This window comes from Eufriesea mexicana, unplaced genomic scaffold (assembly GCF_001483705.2).
Source record: "Eufriesea mexicana isolate 0111107269 unplaced genomic scaffold, ASM148370v2 scaffold22, whole genome shotgun sequence".
Lineage (NCBI taxonomy): Eukaryota > Metazoa > Arthropoda > Insecta > Hymenoptera > Apidae > Eufriesea > Eufriesea mexicana.
Window position 1 is genome coordinate 1,506,609 of NW_016908212.1, and position 25,554 is coordinate 1,532,162.

Here is a 25,554-nt window from a genome sequence, read left to right on the forward strand (position 1 = left end):
AGAGCCGACGCGAAACTACGCAGCAACCTGTCACGCACACTTCCACTTCCGGCACTATTTTCCGAAGAAGCGAACACGGAACCCAAAAAAAATCACAGATTCTGTTAGCTAAGAGAGCGTTTTATCGAATTAAGTAGAAAAATTCTTATCAGCAGTCCCTATTTCGACAAGATAAGAGCCGACGCGACACTACGAAGCAACCTGTCACACACACTTCCACTTCCGGCACTATTTTCCGAAGAAGCGAACACGGAACCCAAAAAAAATCACAGATTCTGTTAGCTAAGAGAGCGTTTTATCGAATTAAGTAGAAAAATTCTTATCAGCAGTCCCTATTTCGACAAGATAAGAGCCGACGCGACACTACGAAGCAACCTGTCACACACACTTCCACTTCCGGCACTATTTTCCGAAGACGCGAACTCGGAACCCAAAAAAAGTCACTGATTCAGTTAGCTAAGAGATCATTCTAACAAATTAATTCAAAAAATTCTTATCAGCTGTCCCTATTTAGAAGAGATAAGATCCGACGGGACACTGCGTAGTAACCTGTCACAGGAAATTCCACTTTCGGCACTATTTTTCGAAGACGCGAACTCAGAATCCAAAAATAATCACTGATTCTGTTAGCTAAGAGATCATTTTATCGAATTAATTAGAAAAATTCTTATCAGCTGTCCCTATTTAGAAGAGATAAGATCCGACGGGACACTGCGTAGTAACCTGTCACACACACTTCCACTTCCGGCACTATTTTCCGAAGGCGCGAACTCGGAACCCAAAAAAAGTCACAGATTCTGTTAGCTAAGAGACCATTTTAGCGAATGAAGTAGAAAAATTCTTATCAGCAGTCCCTATTTCGACAAGATAAGGGCTGACGCGAAACTACGCAGCAACCTGTCACACACACTTCCACTTCCGGCACTATTTTCCGAAGACGCGAACTCGGAACCCAAAAAAAGTCACAGATTCTGGTAGCTAAGAGACCATTTTAGCGAATGAAGTAGAAAAATTCTTATCAGCTGTCCCTATATAGCAAAGATAAGAACCGACGGGAAAGTGCGTAGTAACCTGTCACACACACATCCACTTTCGGCACTATTTTTCGAAGAAGCGAACTCGGAATCCAGAAAAAATAACTGATTCTCTTAGCTAAGAGATCGTTTTATCGAATTAAGTTCAAAAAATCTTATCAGCAGTCCCTATTTCGACAAGATAAGAGCCGACGCGAAACTACGCAGCAACCTGACACACCCACTTCCACGTTCGGCACTATTTCTCGAAAACGCAAACTCGACATCCAAAAAAAATTACTGATTCTATTAGCCAAGAGGTCATTCTATCGAATTAATTTGAAAAATTCTTATCAGCTGTCCCTATTTAGAAGAGATAAGATCCGACGGGAAACTGCGTAGTAACCTGTCACACGAACTTCCACTTTCGGCACTATTTTTCTAAGACGCGTACTCGGAATCCAAAAAAGATCATTGATTCTGTTAGCCATGAGATCGTTTTATCAAATTGATTAGAGAAATTCTTATCAGCTGTCCCTATTTAGCAAAGATAAGAGCCGACGGGAAACTACGCAGTAGCCTGTCACACACGACCGCACTTCCGGCTCTATTTTTCGAAAACGCGTACTTAAAAGCGGAAAAAACCATTGATTCTAGTAGAGAAGGATTTACTCTACAGAGATGAATAGGAAAATTCTTATCAGCATTCCCTATTTTGTCAAGATAAAAGCCGACGGGAAACTACGCAGTAGCTTATCACTCACGATCTCACTTCCGGCTCTATTTTTCGAAAACGCTTAATTAAAAGCGGAAAAAAGCTACTGATTCTATTAGAGATGGATTTACTCTACAGAGATGAATAGCAAAATTGTTATCAGCTGTCCCCATTTCGTCGAGATAAGATCCGACGGGAAACTACGCAGTAGCCTGTCACTCACATTTGTACTTCCGTCACTATATTTCGAAGAAAAATAATGGAAATGGAAAAGAATTGTTACGGTGACTAGAAAACATCCTACTCTGACAGTATGGGCTGCAATTTTTGAAGCCTCAGTCGAAATCTAGGATGAATATACCATAATGTGTATATAATAATATATAAATGCGGAACACGGTCTCATAGCCACTTGAATTTTCGATACTATATTTGGAAACAAAAAGTCGATATGTAACGGCCTATTCAGAGTTATTAAACCGAAAGATTCTATTCTAGGATTGAGTTTTAAATGATATAGGAGATAATGTCTAGCCTCGCAGCACGTTTTGAAGATCACTTGTATTTCCGTCTCTGTTTGATAATTGAATCGTAAAAATCGAGAAAAAATTGCGAAAACCACTAAAATACAGCCTATTGCCAGCAGTGTTTAACAAATTTCCTATTAGACAATCGAAACCTAAAATCTATAATCGGTGCTATGTGCCTACGCTGTCCCTCATATACAAGTCCCACTCACACCACTTTATTCCGCAGGTGTATTGGTTCACGGTTTGCACACATATATCACTTTATTTGGCACATGTATCGTTTTCCACTATGTAACTTCACTTCCTTCCACACGTGGTATATTACCACCGAACACATATTCACAATTAGATATCCTGATCTTGATAAATTTGTCACACTTTCTTGAATTTGGTTTGTGGCCCGTTGGTATATATTCCGACAATATTGCGAACGCAATTTGTAGTTCTAATCTTCCGTAATAACAACTGACATTGAACATTATTGTTCTTTAATAGATATTTCACTGGTTACAACAATTAAAACGTTTACTAGTAATAATATGACTTCACGAAACTTTTCTATGTTTCGTCGAGATATAGAAAGCTTCACTTTCACGCGCGAAAATAATCCGCCATGTGTCACCGATACGTTCGTTGCAAGATCGACTAGAAGGTGGCGACTCTTGTCAAGCTATGCATTGTTGACGCGGGAAAATACTTCATCTTTGAAATAGTCATGTGTTAAAGTATCGATGTAGAATATGAAACGATGTCTCTTATGTTTATTAATCTCAATGAAACAAATAAAAATATGTTTCTGTTACGAAAATGACAAATTAAAGAATGCTTAATTTCCACTTCAAAAACGTTGTAAAGTAATAATATTAATTATAAGATTAATAATAAATATATAACATTTAGGAATATATATTATATACTAGTTACAAAATTTGGTTCATGAGCATTATCACCACCTTTATTGAACATACTTTCAAGAAATTCTATAAATGCACGATGAAAAACGTGTGGAAGCATTCTTAAATGTATAATATGTATATATAAGATATGTAAATTCGTAAAATGTGTTAAAAACGCGAATTTTTGCTTATTTTAGGATGGGTTATGGGTATGGATTATAGAAGATCCGTTTGGTTAATAACAATTTTAGCTACTGTTCGCTTTTTTTAACTTTAAAATGTTGTTTCCAACACATATACGTTAAAAAATGTTGTTACGAAGAAGTAAATGCCTTATTTATATGAAAAAATAATTGTACATATGTAAATTACTGTACATATAGTTGTTACAAATTATACGAAGCATATATTTACAAGAATCTATGAAATAACTATTATAAAAGATTCCCGAATTTTTGAAAAATCGGTTAAGATCGTGAATTTACGTTTGACCTCGGATAAGGGTACCCTTAGTTCATATAGGCACTTGGAGGTCGCAGGACACGTCAGTTGCTCCTTGGCCGTCATAATGTATATATCGGCACTTGAATCGCGTAAATAAATTTAAATAAAATTATAAACAACTTTTAAACTAATTTCATATTAATAATATCATAATTAGTTATTTATATAATAATTATTTTTCAATAACTTTATTTATTATTTACTTAAATAATTTATTTATTTAAAAATATTAATAATTTATTTTAATTATTTATTTATTATTTCTTGACTTTTAATACTTTATTTAATTAATTCATTCATTTCATTAATTTATTTATCTGAAATTTACGATCATTTATTTTCTTTATTTATTTATTTTTAATTTTTAATAATTTATTCCATTTATTTATTTATTTCTAATTTTTAATAATTCATTCCATTTATTTATTTATTTCTAATTTTTAATCATTTATTTTATTTATTTATTTTTTAACAATTAATTTCATTTATTTATTTGCTTTTTAACAATCCATTTCATTTATTTATTTTTTTATTATTAACTTTTAACATTCAATAATTTATTTATTTAATTCATTTACTTTAATTTTCAATTACTCGTTTAATTATTTCATTCATTTTTTAATTGTAATTATCTATATAATATCAAAGTAAATATTCTAAATTTTAGTTTTTTAATTTCATTGTGACAGTGAACATTAAGTATTTTTCTAACAATTAAATTGTTACCCTAATTCTACTAAATCGTTTTCGTTCGTATGAGTTAACACGCGATATATTTTCTTGATACCGACCGAAGCAAGTTCGTACGTGTACGCGACATCGCGAGTGTGTTGTGAAGGTGTTGTCAAAAAAAGAAGAATGAATTACAACCAGTGTTGACATCCCTACATTGACGACGTGGCAAGGGAAGAACACAGTGATGCTGGTGCCAGGACGAAGGCGACAGTCAATCCAGACCTGCTTTGATATGGAGAAGAGATCAACGATCAGTAAGTCGCATGTTTACAATTCCTCTGGTTCCCTATCATGTCATAGGACGAATGGTCCGAAACGACACGGGTGACTGGTTGTATTTTATATTATTCTCATAGAGAGCATAGTGACCACGAGTGCTAATGTACTAATACATAATAGCACTCGTGCAAAATATATTTCTGTGATGTATTTGTTGGATCAGGCTAAGGTTTTCTTGTACATCGCGTATTAGAATCTCAGTTGAAAAATTTCTAATTCCCATTCTAAATAGAAATTTAGAAATTCATCGTCATAGTTATTGCACGTGAGTCTTAAGAAATACAAGTGCAAGAAAGCATTCCCCCGAGTGATTTCCAAAATCAAAGTAATAATTTGAATGTTTTTAAATTATTAGATGTGTTCCTTTGATTATGGAATTTCTCATATTTTTAGTGAAATATAATTTTCCCCCTATCATTTCTTTTTTAATTATTATTATTATTGCATGCTTCTTCCTTTACATGAATTTTTGTCGAGTCATTTAAAAAGTAGAATCACCCCAGCACCTTAATTATCACTAATCCCGAATTTTAATTAGGATTTTTAGTGAGTGAACACCTCAGTATTTTTTATATTATTTTCAATACTATTTTTGTCACTATGCTCGCTACATTAATTCAATATAACTTGCACGAATTTTTTATGTTTGCACATTTGTGCAGTATTACTGTGCATACTGTGCACATTGTAATCGAGGGTTCGCCGAAATTCCTTAAAATTCGATATATCGCGCTCAGGAATTAAAAGTTTATGCCATTATCATATAAAATTGAGAAAGCCAGAGTAACGAAATATATAATACCCTATATGATTGCTCGCGTAATCTCTTCCAAGTTCCGTTTTTAAAAAATTATTTCTTATTTCATATTATAATAATCCAATGCAACTACTAATCCGCTTTTTCAACTTTTATTTCCTTGTCATTATTAATTAATCTTCCTTTGTCACAGATGTGAGGCATACTATATTTTGTAATTTACATTGTAATTTATTTTGTGATTTATTTTGTAACAAATTTTGTATTATATTTTGCATTGATTTTTGTAATAATTTTTGGTAGTCATTTCGAAACTCATTATGTGATTTATTTTGTATTATATAATCTACTATGTTTCACTATATCTTAATACCGTGTTTAGGCATGGGTCTCGATTGCATAGCCACCTCCACGTGGTGAGACCTGGTAATTGGTATCGTTTGTCAAAGATGTATTTCCATATTCATCCGAATAAATTTTACATACTACTTTTCGGAATCTTCGATAAGCTCATCTTTGACAAACGATGCCAAGCTAAGAGCTACGCAGAACTCGCAATCCAGCCTAGCTTCTAACAGGGTACCTTAGAGTATCTCAGAGGCTAGGCTGGAATTTCAAGTATCACTTTATTTGCACTCCCTCCTCCCTCCCCCTCCCGCATTGGGTGACGTGGAACATCGGTAGACATCCTTGGACATTGTGGGCCATGACTGGACATCCTTGGAAATTGTGGACCATGGCTGGACATCATGAGACATCGTTGGACATCGTGGGATGCGTATGTATTAAATTCAATTTGTTACAGTTTAGGTCCCATGATTATGTTCCTTGTATACGTGGTTTTCTGTGCTAACATACCGTGTTTCATTTGGAACTAAAATTTTTCGCATTTTTCCTCTCGTTCGTTTCGTGAAGCGAGCGATTATCCGTTGCCAATTGCTTCATTCCTTGAAACCGATGTGAATATAGTCGCTCGTGTATTAGCACGCAGCACGTGATTCCTCGAATGCTCGGTAATCTCGTGCCTGGTATGTCACACGATTATTTTCTAATTTATTTTGTCATTTACGTTGTACGTTTTCAATTATGTTTCAGATGGGTATTTATGCTCGGGTCCCCATTGTGTATGTATCTCCACATGGTGAGACCTGGAAATTGGCATCCTGTGTTAGTAATATATTTAATAATTTATCTAAATCAATTTTAATATAGATTTCAAATGACTTCTAAACAAATTCATGATCGATGAACAATGCCAAGCTAAAAATTGCGCAATACTTATAATTTAGTTTTAATTTTTCGTTTTACATTTTGCAAAATTTTCTACAAGTATTCTGGAAAACTGAATAAAATTTAAAAGAAATAAAGGCAGCGTGAAAAGTAGTATAAGAAAAGGTAAAACGTTTTCTTCGTATTCCTCTTATAATAAGACATCATTAGAATCAAATTATTACAGTCCATATTATTGCAATTCGAATATATCAAACAATTTGTACTTACGAAAGAAATGATTAGCTTAGTACTTTGCTGTCGGTAATTTTTTTGTTACGTCTGTAGGAATTATTAAATCGAGATCATTAATCAATAAATTTAAATTTGGTCCTTTAGGTTATGTGTAATGTTTTCACTTTCTGCACAGATATATATATATATATATAATCACAACGAAGAATTAAGATTTTCTTTTTATTATTTTCTACATTCACAAAATTGAATGCTTCTTCTTGCGTTTACCTGTTTGCAATCATTCAATCTCTTGGGACTATGATCAACTATAGCTAGCTATCTAAGGATGAATAAATATGTGTATTGTGAATTTAGGTTTCTATATTTCTTTTAAATTCCAATTATTCTATTGTGTGACTTATTTTTTAATGTAGTTCGAATTCCTACCACTATGGATGTCATAATCTTATTCTAGGCTGAATCGGTAAAGTCGGAAATGATACTCAAATGGTATGAAGAATTTTGTGATGTGGGATAATAAAATTAGTAAAAGTTTATATCTTACTTTTCTTTGAGTAGAATGCAAATTTGGCGGTGGAAATTGGCCCATCTTTCCCATTTCTGTCTTATCTCACACCTATATGTTTTGTGGTTCAAACTATGGACAGTAGATGTCAGGCTAGAGTGCATTTTAGATGTTCATAATATATATCAAGAAAGAAAGCACAATATTACATTAAATATTATATTACATCATTAAATTGATAAATTTGTTTTAAGCTAGAAATTTAATAACTATTGCACCCTTATAAAAGTTACCATTAAAGTATAACTTAACTAGGAATTAATTTTAATTAGTTTGATTTCTCTTTTTGGCCCCTTTAGGTTGATGCCTCGTGTGACTTGATAGCCAGCACTACATACCGCATTGATTTTAAAGAAACAGTTTTTTTTTCATCTTGGCTATATATGAAGCTATAGTTCTATTAATATGATTTAATCAGTCTTTACTATTGTAAAACTTTAATGACGACAGTAAAGTTTTAAGTATTTTTCACATAGATACCTAAATATCTATATTGATTTAATATACATATCTATGTACATAGATATATACGTACATATATGTATGCATATGCATGATAAATGTTATTTATGGAAATAATATATACTTTAGTGTTATTTGTTAGATATAGATGAACATGTTCATGATTTTCATATACTTCTAATATATATATATATATTATAGCGGGTTTCATATGACCTTAGGTGTAAACGCGATTGTAATACTGCAAAAATTGATTGTATTCCCTTGTAATATATATATCAGCAATACCTGTTTGATCAATCATGTAAAATACAGAACCTTAGTTTACCCTGAATAATAAATTAGACGTGAATTTTATAAAATAAAATAAGTATTAAATAAAATGCATATATTTAATATACATAAATATTCTAGGTAAATTAGATAATATACCTAAATAAACATAGATTTCCAAAAAAAGTTTTAATCATAAGATATTATTTTTTATCTCGAGTAATTATTACAAGGTATTACTAGTATATCTAACCAAATTATAATTAATATGTGTAAAATATTATTTAAATTGCAGGAAATGTAATTCTGAAAGTACTACAATGTGACAGTAATCCGGCAAGATGTATCTAGTGGATTTTATTAGATAATTTCATTTTTTTTTACAAAAGAAATATCATCAAAAATAAATTAAAAGTATACTTTATCATTAATAAAAATAGTAATTAAATGTTAAATAACATGGCTTATGTCATTAAATATGAATACATGAGACAGTACTAAGTTTTATGTAATAAAATTTGAATTGAATTTTGAATAAAAATATATATTATAACATCTGTTAATACTAAATTTCATATCACAGATGAAAACATAATCAGATAAGCCGCAAAGGTAGCGAATTTAAAAAGTGTAGAATAAATTAAGCTATAGTCGTCTGTGTCTGAAGGGTGTGAAAAAGAAGAAAGGGGAAAGAAAAAGTGAAGGTCCTAGTGACTTTTCATGAGAAACAATTGTCTTGCCTGGGAGGATTTGGCGGTTGCCCCAAGATGGCGGACTCGGTTGGCGTGCGACGAGCACGAGCTGAAAAGCGCCGAGTATACGAGAAGTTCGCGATTCTGTGTTAAATCGGTAGCGTGAGTTTTACCCGTGGACAGCTCAAGGATTGTCGACGAAGAAGACACGGTCGGATAACGTAGGTACGTGAAAAATCAGTGACAGGGAATCGTTTTCTTTCTGTACGGGGTGAAAAGCCGCGCCTACTATCGTGCTTCGCAATATCATGGGTGTGCATGAGCCTCTCTGTTTTCTAGTTTCATAAATATGCAAGTATAACTTCGTGTTGATATTAAAATCGTTAGAAACACAATTCGCAACGAGAAGGTTGGCGATTGTGTCGGAAAATTTTATAGTAGAGATATCGAAGATGGTATGCAAAAATCGAACGGTCGAGTCGTACGGCCGGACACCTCGTCCCGATTATGGTACCATAGATTTCAATCACTTTTCCGCTTAATAACAGAAACCACGATCATTCGGTCGCCAGTGCAATTTTATGGTTCTACTTGATACTGGATGCGTGATTTTCCCGCCGTATTAGTAAAAGATATCACAAGAAATTCATCGCGTGTGAATACGATCCCATCGTACTTTCGACGGATCCATTCTCGAGTCATTCGAACTCTCGATGCCTGGTTTCTTACACATAAGAGCCACCTTTTAGGTTGTTACACTGTTGGGAAGGCACTTATTTCTTTCTGATTCTGCATCAAAGCTGACGATTACTTCCTCTTTTTTGACGCATTGTCTAGTTCGGTGTCATATCCGTGTGTATACATGCGAATACTTAGCTTGATATAGTTGTGTGCGCGCGTTTCTTAGCGTGCGCAACGCGACCCGCATGCCGGTTCATCGTGTAAAATAGTCGTGACTCGTATTCTCCTTGATTTCTCCCATCGTTACTTGTCACTCATATAGGTATTGATACTTGAATGATTGTCTTACCTTGGATCTTGATGTTGGTTATATTTATGTTTCCCTTAAACGGAATGGATTTCCTCATAATTTTACTTGCTGTGTTACTGTGGTGTAGAAAATAGTGAATTATTCGTATGAGAGTATTATATAAATTATAATGTGCGTCAATTTACTATTCTGTTTGAACCGGTGGAAAGCGATTCGACTATACGTTTCTTTAGTGTCATTTAGTGAACAAATGTTATTACTGTTATTATGCTCGCGTGCAACAAAAAATGTTGGCGCTACTGTGTTCGATTGACAGGTGATTGGTTGCAATAAAATCTCCATTAACATAGATTTAAAAGTAATTTATTGGCTCGGTTATTCAATCATGTTTGTTGACATTTATTTTTTTCCTTTTTTTTTTATAGATGCGTTATCGGTATGAAAGGACACAAAGTCGATATGTAAATGGCACGATAAATTATATCGCGAATTTTTATCTTGATACGTATAACATCGATGACGATGTAGTTGATACATAAGAAAACTTGTACAATCACACATTCTGAATTAAATCTGATACTTTATTCCTAGAATATTATAATTTACATGTAATATTCTATGCGTAACACTGTTTAATAATTAAATAATTCTATTTTACCGACTATTAATAATTCGTGCGTGTCATTTCTCATTATGAATGAACCTTAATAAAGATTTATATGTGACAAAATCCAATCGTGAATTTAAAAAACGATTGCAAGAAAAACCATAAACTGGCTAGTTTATATTTAAATATTCGAAACTTTTCAAATTATATACTGGTCTGGAAGATTAATCTTAAATATGAATTTATCTAATAATATATATAAATATGGAATGCAGAAACGGTGAAGCCACGGTGAGAGTGATTTTGATTTTTCGCCTGGAAGTATTATCCGGTGTCGGTAAATCCGTGGAATGTGATCAATACACGGCGCGTTGCTTCCGTGTTAGTCCGTTACGCGTAAAAGGGTTGTTCGCGGCGGTTACTCTTTAGGCTTGTACACGTTCAGCCAACGGGAAACCTTTGGATTCTCCCTTTCGTTCCACGTTGTGCTACAATGCGTATTACATAGCCTAGAAATATATCGTAGGCGTCAACGTTAAGGGACGCCGAAGATTCTCGAACGAAAGCGGGGATTCACAGCGAACATATGTTTTATAAATTTTATTTCTATAAATCTCACCATATTTTTTATTTTTTATTTTTTATTTTTTATTTTTACTTTTGTTTATTTACGTTTCACTTTTTCAAATTTTTTTGTGTCGTTCCTTTTTCCGTTATTAGTAACTTTTTTGTATACTTTCTTTAACTATTAATTTTTTCTTTTTCCCCTGTCCTTTACATTTCAAAATTTCTTATTCTATCCGATTTCTTTGATTTTTAAAATTTTTGTACGTAATTTGGGTGTTATACACACGGTGCACCTATTTATTTATTTATTTATTTTTTTTTTCTTTTTTGTATATATATATATTGATTTTTGCTTGTAGTTTTTTTATGATTCTATTTAAGATTTGTGTTAACGTCCCAAAATAGTATGCCATCGCTGTATTATATAAAATTTCGCTATAAATTTTGCTTCTGTTCCTCTGGATAATATTCCCATACAAACACACGTGTGCATTTATAGTCGTTTCACTGGTCTGACGTATGCAAGTACTCAGAATTCTGACTTCTAAATGTTACAGTTACTGTTAACGCAATTCTCTGCCTCTCTCTTTTTTCCACTGCTATATCGAGATATCTATTACACATTATTCAAAGATATCAGAATATCAGAATATCAGAAAATCCACCATAAATCAACAAAAATAAAAATGAATATTCTTTGGCATAAATTTTTTTAAAAGAGAAGTTGCTATTTTTAATACTCGCCAGAAAACGAAAAAGATGCCTCTAATTTAATTGTAGAGGTATGTGGTTTATTTGGTGATATTTTTTTTGCTTCAATAAAAATTATACGGAATTTTTTTTCCCCCTTTTCGAAAATTCTTTTTTCTTATCGTTCTCGTTACACTGCGATTTTCCTTTTTTTCTCACGAAATCATCTACTGGAGATGTTATAATTGATAAATCTTGGCAATTTAAACGAACATGTTCGATTAATTGATAGAATCGATACCGAAGAAGAAACTCGAAGATATGCAAATGTTATCGGTTATCTGAGCATCTAATGCGTGAACAGAGTTGAATTAAAACTTTGTCTGTGTGAATTGTTTGGTTTGCAGCGCACTGATAAAGCACCGATTACGTTCCTTCTATTCCAGAAATTCAACGTTGCCTCGGTTTCAGTTAAAACGAGGGAATGAGTAACGATTTTTCCATTTTTATCCAATTTTGTTATTTTAATTATATTTTGCGTTGGTACACATACATTATGAAAACTTATTATTGGCTAAACAGTCGTATTATATAAATAGTAGTAAAACCGTTTACTGTTATTTACTATATAGATATAATAATAATAACAGATGTGTATATATCGTGTGTCTTATTTTGTTTATTATCTCGTTGTTATACTGTTGAAGACTATAGCAAATATCTATTTTAGGAGTCTACCTCCGCTGTTTTCTTTTTCCTATTATCAGTTCTTGTCGTAGGCCTACTTTTTCAGTTCATCAACATGTCCCGGAGACAATGTACCAACTTGCTACACGCGACGATATTACACGAAAATCCGTATATCTATACAGATAAAACTGGAAATGAAGTTATCTTACCTCTTTGTAATGATGCAATAGGAAGTGAAACTAATTCAGATTATATAAAGTTTTCTACGTCTCCAGACGACTTCGAGTATCAAATCAAATATTTACTTTCCGTCATGGGAAATTGAAATAATTAAATGACATCCGCTAATGCGCATATTTAAATGCACTGTGTCGTATTGAAAGTTTAAGCAGTATACGGATTTATTTTATTTTCTTGTATACGGATATACGTATATCTCGTCTTGGTCGAGCTACACATACCCAGTCTCGAAAAGCTTTCGTCGTTATATAATCTGAAAAATATAATTTGTTAATCGTTATGATGTATTTAATAGCGTAGAGAAATTTAGAAAATATAGAAAAAGAAAGAGAAGAAGAAATGATAAATAAATAAATAACATAGATGGACACAAGCCAATCTTAAATTCTAAGACAGTAGAGTGGACTTGCAATTTTCAAAAATCACGCTTGTGAGATAATTTCGCTCCCTCTGGATCTCTGAGCATTTGCAAACAGACATACTCGCGTGACATTGGATTCAACGAAATATTCATCGTGAAAGATCAACATTTTCGAGCTTGGTATTTCCGAGAAATTTGAGTACTCGATAGAAAACAATCCTGTTTGACAGTGAATACCATAATTATTGATCGTCGCACGATCACGTTCAAAATCTGCTATCGGGTCTTATTACGTGATGTAATTTTTCATTCTATTCGTGTATTTACCATTTTATCCTTTCTTTTATTTACAGATTCCATGATAACGACATCTCTATGTTCCATTCAGTCGAAGACGTTGCGATTACTCCTGAACTATAATCATTGAAGATTCGTAAAAATTATTGCAAAGAGGAATATTTGACACGACGAGGTGGATACATTGTAATATGAATAATTCTGTGAGAAATCTGCGAGGAACTGCCAAGGTCAACTTAATAATTAGCATTCGTTTCTATGCACAAGATAGTGGCGTTTGCTGGGATCTATTTAACAACTGTACATGATAATCGGATGTAAAAGGTGATTAGCGAGATTCGAAGGAGTCAAATCACGAATTCTCGGTTGGTTGGTCAGTATCACGATCACGTAGATTCGTTGAGTAGGGTCGTCAACTAGCTGAACCTTACGTGATCGTGCTACGGACCTGGATAGTTAGCCCACGACCCACGATTCGCATTGATCTGACTCCTTGAGGTCTAGCTAATGTATGACCTTCTAATGCATCGACTTACCTTGAGTAGCATATCATTGAATTCCTACTGATAAACCTTATGCTGTCACGGATAAAAATATACGATATCCCATAGAAGAAAGGAGATTAAGTTGACCTCCAGAAATCATCGCATAATTTCATATCACGCGATGATACCTGTTACTGTATCAAACATCTTTCGCTGCAACAATTTTTACGTGTCGCTAGTAATTCGTGACAGATGAGCTATTCGAAGTCCAAAGCGATTAACTGCATTTATAAAGTTTCCATTTATTAATTTCAATGCCAACATCGATGCCAATATCGATTTATTTATCATATTTAAAAGAAAATTCTACTCTCTGTTTCGCGGAGTTAATCGATTTGGCCTGCGAATGGCTTACGAACCAGCGTCTTCAATTATACGGAACATTCTCTACAACGCGTCTTTTATGTTCCGTTTTCATCGATGATGTCCTTGCACCGTCCACGGCTAATGAAGCAATGACGTCATCGCGTTAATTAGAAATTTAGATCATCGATGGATTCGAAAAAAGTGCTTACGAACAAATAGAGATTCCACTCGATTTTTTACACCATGACCCGTATACGCGTATGTAGATATCGGCATTTCACAAAAGCCTCCGCTGTTTCTTTCTACCATCATGCCGCGCTTCCGAGAACGAGCTTGCTCATTTTCGAAACAATGATATTGAACGTTTCTGTTGGCATATTTTTACGATCCCCTTGTTTCTTTGCGAAGACACTTGTGCGTTTTCGAACGATACTAAAACTTTGTTTACTATTCCCCAATGTTAAATAGTTATACTATTGAGATTAGTCAACTAGATATTTTCCACATGAATATTTTATAATGTTTCGTGGAAATAAATTCTTTAAATTTCGCACTGCATCGACGTCGTAAGCTTATTGAAGGCTCATGGACGTATCATGATACTAGAAAGATGTCAAAGACACTTATCTGCTTTTTGTGCCTGAAGAGCAAGTTTGTTAGTAGAATAGGCATGTCATGAATGAATTATTCAGATAATATGGTACGATGATAATATTATATAACAATTATATAACGTTCCAAGGGGCAACAGTTTTGAGTTACAACGTGTAAAGGTAACGAAACAAAATATAGTTTATCCGCGAACCAATGGTCTACGAAATCTGTTACATTATTACTTTATGCTTCACCGTTAAATAAGAAGTCGAAGCCTGTATGTAGTAACTACGTGTCTGTTATGTTAGGAGATATAGGTTATGTTGGCACACGGCAACCCTAATACGATTTAAGCTCGTTAATTCGATAAAAATTTCGATCATCGTACATCTTAAACGGAGTATGTTGTTTAGCACGTTGAGATGTTGATCGAAAAGTCTTCGTTTCATAATGGAGAACGCGTGGAGACGTTCAACGAGCTCTCCTCGAAAGATCGCGACGTTGCGAAACAGTCGCTGGAAAGTCAACAATTTGCTCGTTCGTTTCGTTAATTCGTTCCTGTCCTTCTCGTTCTACCATTAACCACGATAGCGAGGCTACGATTTTGCGAGAGGTTTCGAGGGTAATGACGTGCTATTAGAAGCATTGTTTCCCGATTCGCGAACCAGCGACCGCGGTAAATCACTTTCGAGGCTTGTGGGACGAGAGTGATCGGACAGCAAGGATCTGCGAATAAAGAGAACAGTATATTATACGTTATTTGTCACATCGAAACACGCTGCTACACGAAAATTTCAGATTATTTCTATTTTATTACTTATTTATATTTATTTTATTAATTATTTGAAAGCAGGGAAATTCGAGATTTTGACCTGAAAGATTGAAAAGTCTCTTGATATATTTTTAACATATTTTGAGTTAATACATACGACCATGACGAAATGGTTCGATTATAATTATTTATTTATATTTATTTAGCACTGAATAGATTAAACGGACTATGTTTGAATTTTTTATTTCTCGTTATTTGATTTTATGACTTGTCTCTTAATATACATCAATTTTTCAATATTTGTCTATTTCCTTACTTCGTTTCTTTTGAAGTTTATATATAACCTATTTAACATCGACCACAACCGATCATTTGATCGGTCATCCGACCGGTCGTGGTAGATTTAATGTTAAAATATTGCAGCGATTCGATTTCTAACAGGTTACTGTTCTACACGTAGTGCTTGGTACTGTGACATCAAAAGTTATTGCATCGATAGTACGTTAGAAGTTGATGCATTATTACCGTGACATAGGCAATTGTTTATTTAATTCCGAATTTTAAACTATTACACCGAGATACTCGAAATATCATTCAGATACGCGCATACATTAATTTCCGTTTACTTTTGTTTTAAAAATTAATAAATTTTATTTCATCTTGCTTGTTAACCCTTCGCATTTCTATATCAAATTCAACTCGGCACCCTATTTCGTTTCATACATAGATCATAGCCCTTTGTATTTTAATTTCATTTCACGAAGGTATCTCGACGTAGATACCTTATCGATTAGAAAAATACGAAAATAGAATTAATTCTCTATTTCCAAATAAGTTGTCGACCATTGACCAGTTACTTCGAGTGTGGATCCGAGAATGCAATTTGGATCGGGGCTACAAATTAATTAATTTTGATGGAAGCTGCTTCAAAAATATTATTTCCATTTAGACTACGATCTGTATCACGAATTACGGCCTACCCTGTATAAAATGGAGTACAAGTAGTTCGCTCATTGTCCTCAGCCTTCCTAGAATCTACCCCTGTGCTCGATCACGCTCTAATAAACCAATGTGTGCACGAGTTGCTTCGGGGCACTTTTCAGTGATCAATGAACCGACTATGAAAACGTCCCCCGCGCTATATACAGGGTGAGTCACGTAAAGCACGACAATTATATTTCCAAAAATCGAGTTAAAAAGTGATTAATTCCTTGCATTGCGATTTAATCACGAAAGGGTATGCATCGAAGTAGTATCTAATTTGAACTAACCACTGTATACTTATTCCGTCAAAGATAAAGTTAGATAAAAATTTGAGATATTCTTCGAATTTTGTGCACGTTTAAACGCGTGAAATATAATTCTAGATGGATTAATGTAGCTTACAATCGTGAGATTTGACGTAAGGGATTCGTGAGGAGTAAGACCCGTCATTTTAATGCAAAGGGTTGATAGGCAGGATTATGGTTATTATGGTTTCAGGGTAGCGTATCGAGTCATCGGTTTGATTCTCGTTATATATACTTGGAGATTTCAAGGTTTCTAACTTCTTCTCGAAACGAAACGACGTTTCTAAATAGGCACAGTCTGACGAATTCAACGACCAAGAGTAACCTAGGCTCAATTAGGATCATGGATGAAGAGAAAGTAGTTGTATCTCTCCACTCGCTGAGGAGACATTCGAGTTGTTCATTTCCATCTTGGAAATGTTTTGCAATTGTTTCCCTTCTCGACTGTTGGGTTTCGATCATGATTTGGGTCGAATGGAATGAAAATATCACGAATTCGTGAATGGGGAATAAGCGAATGACGAATAAGTGAATTTCAACCTTCCGTTTTTCTTTTTCTCCTGTTTTCTTTTCTTCAACTTCTCTCGAACGATTTGTAAGATATTCCATGTTCGTTGTCGAAGTGTTTAGCGTCTATTGCGAGTTTTGTCAAATAAAGATATCACGTACAATCCCGAAACGAATTCGTAAAATCCTCTGGAAGATTTTCATCGTGAAATGACATTACAGACGTGTCATAAGATAATTAACTTTTGCGTAAGTTTAACGTGCTGTGCATATTCTATAAATAATGCTAACAAATTTATGACAGTTTACATGCGAGGTTACGTGTTCATAAAAAGTCGTCGATCCAAGGATATATTTTTTAATACCATGGCGAATTATATTTTTGATGAAAATATAAAAAAATTAAAGAAAAAAAAGAACCTTTTTTTGTTTCGGTAAAAGAATTATACCTTGGTATCTCGACACCTTATGCATAGTGCTGTTGGCAAAATTAACATTTTAGCGATACTAATTACCATTTAGTATAGTTAAAGGTAAATGGATAGCAAACGACACCTTTAAGCATGATTTCGTAACACGTCAAGGTAAAAATCCCATTATTCGGATGGTTTCTTTCATTCTACATAGGAGTAACATGTTTACGTTCTGATGATCCTTCGAATAATACCTACAAGGCATATATTCGTTTAACGAGTGATTATACGAAGGTTGTCAAGAAAGACGGATCGATTTTGTTCTCCAGAGGAAGCAGGAACCACTCTCGGTCTTTAGGAAATGATGAATTGTTTTCTGAAGGTCTTTGAATATCTACTGGTAAAATTTAGTCGTGTAAAGGCCACGCAAGATTTGACATGTGCCGAGTCTAAATTGTTAAGGTCAGCAGCTAATTGCGAAAGCGGTCTTATTCAAGGTCCTAAAACATTGCAATTTGTCACTTGTGTTATGTTACATTGATCTATATAGCGATTACGTGCTATCACTCTGGATATAATTTGCATAATTATATGACTCATGGTGTGTTTACATCGTTGTTCCCAACTTTTGAATGACTAACGTGATCTATCTAAAGAACCTAGTTTGATACTCTGATATCTGATACAAGAATTTGGTCTGATACTCTGGTAAAATATGGGCTACGGTTACACCTGAAATTTTGTCTAGTATTTGCTTCATCGATATTTATCCTTCACGAGGGAACATCATCTGTCTATCTGCTTAAATTGCTTGCGATTTTTATCCTTTTTCCTTCTCCTATACTCGTCCAATGCAGGAACCAATGTCTTCCGAAAGATCTAATAATCAGCCCTGTGCTCGGTACTGTGCTCCGCTCATCTGAAATGGCTCAGGTTGCTTGAAACAACCCGAGTTCCGCAGGATGTTATGAAAGACCAATTAACGTGCCTTGTAACGGGTCCGTTGCGTTTCCAGCGAACACTTTTCCAGCAAAAGTTTGCATACACGAACCACGTTTATATTCAGGATACATGTATTCATACGTGTCGGTAATTTTTCCTTTCCATTTCAAGCTGTGTCACGTTTTGCGGTATTCAGCTCAAGGTAGGTCAGCGAACTTTTCAACGAAGAACCGAAAGGGACATAATTAAAAGGCGGCGGTTAAATGAGGTCGTTAAACTTGCGATTGAGCCAGGTTCCCATCGCGAGATTTTCGCGATATTCGAGCAAAGGCGTTTCAAACACCTCCTGAATGATCTTGCACGTCAGTCACGTCAGATTATCTCCATGACATTTTCCTCGAATTTTACGGATTTTTGCGCGCGCGCGTGTGTGTGTACGTGTGTGGCATTGTTTCCTTATAGCTTCGAATTCTCATTGCTTAGGCTCATATTTATTGTGTGAAAACGACAAACAGTGTCATCGATTCGTTGAATGACATCCAGGATCATGAGGCATTCTACAGTCTTCGGTAGGAATTGAATAAAAGCTGAGATATACTCGTTGACCGACATTTTTGGCCTTTGCTTCTCGTTTCATTAAGCAATATTAATGCGATGTTAGTGCACGCGATAAAATTAATATTTCCTGTTCTAAGTATATTTTAATTAACATGTAAAATGCTAAACAAGCATTTCAATGAATTTCTAATGAAATTCATGGAAGAATGAGTTTCATCTGTATTTCCGAATAATATCAGTTCATTATGTCCAAGTACTAGCAGAACAACTATTAATCAACTATCTCTCTGATATAAATCTTGTATTCAGCCCGTAATCGGTAGTTACTTTCTGCAAAAAATTAACGATACTAAATATAAGTATCATTCAACATTTCTCAGAGTTCCCTATAATTTCCCGGCTACTCTTACATGGACAGTGCGTTTATTCAGAAGCAGTGTATGAAAATAATCTATGACCCACAGGCTTCAGTTTGACAATGTCTATATGAGAAACGTTCATGATCAGGGAAAGCAATCGCTACCTAGAATTCTAGGAACTCCGTGTACCTTAACTCTAGCAATGAAAGAACAATCTCAGAAGGAATAAATTTCAACGATAAAAGAAAATTTAAGGTCAGCCAAGGAACAAATTTCAACGATAAGAGAAAATTTACGGTCAGCCAAAAAGGAAAAGGCAGTGAAAAGAAATTTCAAAATAAACGACGATAATTTTTACGCGTAAACCGATCGCTAGCGTTGATATAATTGAATTAATTATTAATTAGATATAATTAAATATTTAAAAAAAGGATTGCTAGAAATAAAAAAGGGAAAAGATGTATGAGTACAGCGAGAAGTTTCAAAGATGTCAGCATAATAACAGAACGAGTATCATGAAGACAACAGAGATAACAGGATACGAGACCAAGGTACGAGGAAAAATGTCTGCAGAAGTGCAAATGTAAAATGAATGAGGACACAAATGCTGAGATTCTTAGAATATTTCGGGATTCTGATGGACATGATTTGGTCATGTCAAAGTCTACGAATCGGCAGATTTTGCGCGAGATGAGGACAAGTTGTCGAGAATGAGACATGTCTACATGTTGCATGTATAACACATACGTACCGAAGTAATTTGATGGATTGCTCTTGTGCTTTGCACTTGATCATGACAAACGAATAACGTGTCATATTGTGCTAAGTGCAACGTGTAAATACTTCTATACAGAATAAAAGTCGACGATGTTTCGTCATAGAAATTATTTAAAAATCACTCGCTGGAACCTTTCCGCTAGTTTCACGAAGTTAATGTTAGGTATTCACGCGATCAGGTATTTTATTCGATTAAATTATGAATGACACTTTTATCAGCAAGGAAGCATGAACATCCTATAATTAATATTGTACATACGGGTCACGTATGTCTATCCATTCTGACGCGTCTTAAAACAGGTTTGTCTATTCTGACTTCCTAAGACGGGTCACGTAGATTAGTTTTTCATTTCTTTTTCTTGTTACCGCCACTGGTTGTAGTACTGTCTGTTGAGCCTTCTATGGGAATGTAACGAAATAGGTATGGTTCTGAGAGGATGCGAATGGTGTTTAGGGTTGACGAGCGCGTGAAGCGTTTCTAAGGCATGAAAGAGGGGTGCTAAAACAAAACGAGAAAATGTTTAAACTAATGCGTGAAAGAGAAGCAATCGAGATGGTGTGTGAAAAATATAGAAAAGAAAACTTTATTGAAAACTCTGTAGCTCAACGGAAAAGGAAGCGAAACAGAATATAACGGGTGTCCAAATTTCTCGCAATAAGTAGTTTTGACAGAAAACACAGACTTTTAATTCAAAACCGTAAATATTGCTCAACAATAAAACGCGTTGTTCTTTCATATAGCGCTCCATTTTTGATGCTGACAGTCAATCATTTTTGACCCTGAACTGTCAGCTATCACGCTGCCTTTCTTTTTCATTGGCAACACTTTACCACGCAAATGGTGCAAAATTCAAATCTTTCGTGAATTTTGAGACATCCTATACGTGTTGTAGCGACCATCATTCTCGCCCTTGCCATTAGATGGATTTCGCCTTCGAGGACTTCTCTGCAAGTCCCCCAGTCCCTATATATTCCCGTCTTTCCAATAGTATCCCCAGTGCCTAAGGCAAGGGCCTGCTAAGCAAGCCTTACCGATGAGTCCGCTAGCAGGCCCGGGACGAAACGCCATCCCTTCCTTTTCCTACCCTCCCTTCTAGCAACACCAACCAAGGATACCTGCGACGAACTGACTTCAAACGATGGTTGGGGAGGACTCCCTCTATATTGGTGACCCCGAACGAAAGAACAGCAACAACTCAGCCTTCTGAGCAACAAGGACGAAGCGAGCAAAACACACACCGACCACGACGGAGTTCGCAACCTTGCTACTAGGATGATAACGTAATAATGGAAGCCGATGAAAGACGAAACGAATCCAGACTCGAAGTCCAACGCGCTCGCCGATTAATGCCAAACCTTACCGTTCATCGAAAGAACGCCGCAACCATCCTAGGAGGGCAGAAGAACTACTCCACAACGGTTCCAAGCTTTAAGAACGCGCTCGCCAAGAATGAAGGCCGCTCCAATCTCGTCATCATCTCAATATATCGTTAATCACTGGCAGGGGGGTGATCTAGCGACCATCATTCTCACCCTCGCCACCAGATGGATTTCACCTTCGAGGACTTTCCCGCAAGTCCTCGGAAAACTCCCAGTTCCTATATATATAACTTCCCGTCTTTCCAATAGTATTATCCCCAGTGTCTAAGGCAAGGGCCTGCTAAGCAAGCCTTACCGATGAGTCCCCTAGCAGGCCCGAGACGAAACGCCATCCCTTCCTTTTCTTACCTTTCCTTCTAGCAACATCAACCAAGGATACCTGCGACGAACTGACTTCAAACGATGGTTGGGCAGGACTCCCTCTACATTGGTGACCCCGAACGAAAGAACAGCAACAACAACGCAGCCTTCTGAGCAACAAGGACGAAGCGAGCAAAACACACACCGACCACGACGGAGTTCGTAACCTTGCTACTAGGATGACAACGTAATAATGGAAGCCGACGGAAGACGGAACGAATCTAGGCTCGAAGTCCAACGCGCTCGCCGATTAATGTCAAACCCTCCCGTTCGCCGAAACTTATATAAAGTGCTATGGTTTTTTGCTAATCTTCATACCAATAGCTGCTTGAACTTTTATTAACGCTAGGCGGAAAATGTGAGATAGAGTCTGTCTTTTGCTTATTCGTTGTTAAATCAATTTTTTATTTCTATATTTTCTCACTTTATCCATCTTGCTTCGATAATTTTTTAAAACGTGAAATATTCATGCTCATGCAATTGGCACTACACAAAAAAAAGGTTTAAAAATACGTTATGTAGATATAACTGAGTAGTAACGTTATCCAGCTTTTAGAGTCCCAACATGTAACATGATTCTATAGAAAGAGGTCCTCGAAACATTTTCCGAGGGTCACTATGGTTCCTTTTATAGGAAATTTCACCATGGGAATTTGTAACGTTCGTTTCTCGACATGTTGCAATATTGGAAAATTCTACAGTTGGCTGCAACTCGGTAATTCCCTCCGAATAAAATACAATCGTCAAGAAATAGATGCGAATACGATAATAATTAGTTACTGCGATGAGTCTGACTCGTAATGAATTCTTGTCGAATGTTAGAATACAACTGAAATTGTAGTACAACTGAAATTGTATCAAAGTGTTTTAATATTTACGCAACATTCGAAGAAATTTCTATTATTTCTATGATATAATTCATCATTTTTCAGAATTAAATCACAGTGCAGGGAATTAATCGACTGAAATGAGGAAATGCGGGACATTTCCCTTTCCTGCGATTTACGTGATAAGTAATTATTTGGAAAATTTCTAAACAAAGTTTAGAACGAATTCAACGTTTAATGAAAATGTGACAAAATTAGCGAAATAAATTACCGGGATTAATTAATCGTATAAGCAATTATGTCTGTTCCCAAGTCGATGTAAAGTATCGTATTCCAACGAAGAACCTCGGAGACAATACTAATTGCGATGAATTATTTATAATAAACACACAAATTCCTTTAACAAATATTTTCACTCACGATCAACTTTCTTCGCAATGACCAGGGTAAAAGGGATCAAGGTATCGAGCGCAATGGCAGACATTACAAAATCATTTCAACATACGATTTGTCCTATAAATATTCATTGCACAATTTTGTAAGAAGGTGAACTTCGTCTGAATACGAAGTGTCTTCAGTTTCTTTTCATCTCTATTGATTATAAGTCGCATTGCATTGATTAATCATGCAAATTTTGTCTATATAAATTCGAAAAAAAGTCAAATATCATCATGAATCGTTCCCTCCTAAATCAGTGGAGAAATCGCATATCTTATTATTTCTATTCAAAACTAAATAATCTTATACGATATGAAACCTTTATACTATACGCTTTGAACTTTGTTACTATATTTTGTTCGTAAAATATGCCTCTACAGTGTCATGAAATTTTAAGGCGCGTAATTGAATCATAAGTTAGGGTCAGCCATTATGCTCTTTATTCGGCATATTATAATTATATCAGATTCTGTCAGAAACAAAGCAATAATTAAACAGCTTTCGAACCTTGTAACGAAGTGCAGTTTGGAAGAAAAATATTTCAACTGAATTTAAAAACGCTTTATAATACTACTTAATATTACTTAAAAACAGCCTCGGTCGTTTCCTCGTTCTTAACTATGACTAGGACCTATCTATTGGAACTATCTTTTCAAAGTTTATTTCTCTACAAGGTCTTGGAATCTCTACCTGAACTGGGACATCCTGTACATTACAGTTTATCACTTGGTCCAAGAAAAGGACTAGTTTTGAACCCTGACGGAATATCAGACTATAATTCCTATCGATCACAACTGATATCCGCAAGTCTCGGCACTAACAATTGGTACATAACAACCCTATGCATTCGTTATACCCAATCTGTAAGGGCTGCCAACACAGTGATTGAACTTCTCAATCTGACAAAAAATCGACCCTGGAACATCGAACTTGAGTTCGGCTTAGATTCTCAGAATTTACTGTAAGGATCGCAGGGAAATGTCTGAAATCTCAAAATTCTATGAAGAGTCATACTCAGACAATAGTGTACGTGCATGTGAGGTGTGTGTGTGTGTGTATGCGTAAATGCGTCAGTAGAAGGTAGATAGTGGGAGAAGTTATCCCGACCTCTCACGCAGTCAGATACAAGGTACTCTGATTGGTCCCAGGTAGACTCGGTTCACCTTTCATTAGTTGGCTCGTCTTTAAAGTAGCTGGCCCACATATCAACCCTCGTAGTAATCCTCAACACGCTTCAGCGTCCGTGTCGACCGCTAAGACCATACGGGTATATACAGATACGAGCACAATTGCCTAAGTCATCGTTTCAGCTCTCGTTCTTCGAATTTTTGAACTCGCGCTCGTTGGATTTTCCTTTATTTTCTAGTTCGGTGAGTTCTCATATTTTCTTTTTCTCTCTTTGTTACTACGGATACTGCGCACATTTTTTACGTGGGAAAGTAAATTTTGCGTTTATGGTGTGACTTGTGATTATGTGATTCTCTATGGTTTGGCAGCTTTTAAGATTTTTGGTGTACTTTTTTTTTTTTTACTCTTTCTCTTTGTGGCGTTGGGTATATTTTTGTTTACATATAGTGACTGGCACCCGTGACACACATTGCATTTGAGCTTTCGATTTTTGCTCTATCGCGAAATACTATTGTATTTGCAAAAATACAAACGCGTACGACCACTTTTGTGATCAGTGGCTACTTTGGGATAATCAGTTGATTAGAACGTGCTTTCGGTTTCGGTTTTTAGTTCTCAATGTACGCGTTTATATGTTCACATGTGACACTTCCCGCAAGATTAACGCAAATAGGATTGGTATAAATGAGGGAAGAAAAATTTAGGCAGCGAGTGAAAAAGGACTTGAATGATTTCCATTGTTTTGTTATTGTTTCATTTATTTTGATTATTTAAAATCGATTTTTACATTCTTTTTTGTTTTGGTTTGTTCCTATTCGCTGAATAGATCCAACACGGAACCGGTCAATGGTTGGCACAATATGGGTAAGCGAAAGATTCAAGTAAATTCTATTTATTCACCACCAAAGCAGATTCTTCTGTTTAACTACTCACACATGATAGTTGAAAATATTATCACGTTCCCTCGCTAAACAGCTTTTCGAATACTTAATGTGATTAACGTACCTTTGTTACTTGCGACTCGGTTC

At 35.2% G+C, this 25,554-nt stretch overlaps 1 protein-coding gene across 5 annotated transcripts in view; it reads left to right on the forward strand.

The window, feature by feature from the left end:
• Window positions 1–9,017: 9,017 nt before the first annotated feature.
• Window positions 9,018–25,554, forward strand: part of LOC108553666 (putative fatty acyl-CoA reductase CG5065) — a 37,676-nt gene continuing 21,139 nt past the window's right edge. For 3 of the 5 annotated variants that reach the window (XM_017908667.1, XM_017908693.1, XM_017908701.1), the window contains exons 1-2: window positions 24,524–24,768; window positions 25,353–25,390. The gene's annotated coding sequence lies outside the window, so the exon portion shown is untranslated. Of the gene's footprint in view, window positions 9,114–24,523; window positions 24,769–25,352; window positions 25,391–25,554 lie in introns of those variants that run through there. The other 2 variants (XM_017908675.1, XM_017908684.1) reach the window with 2 other exon arrangements.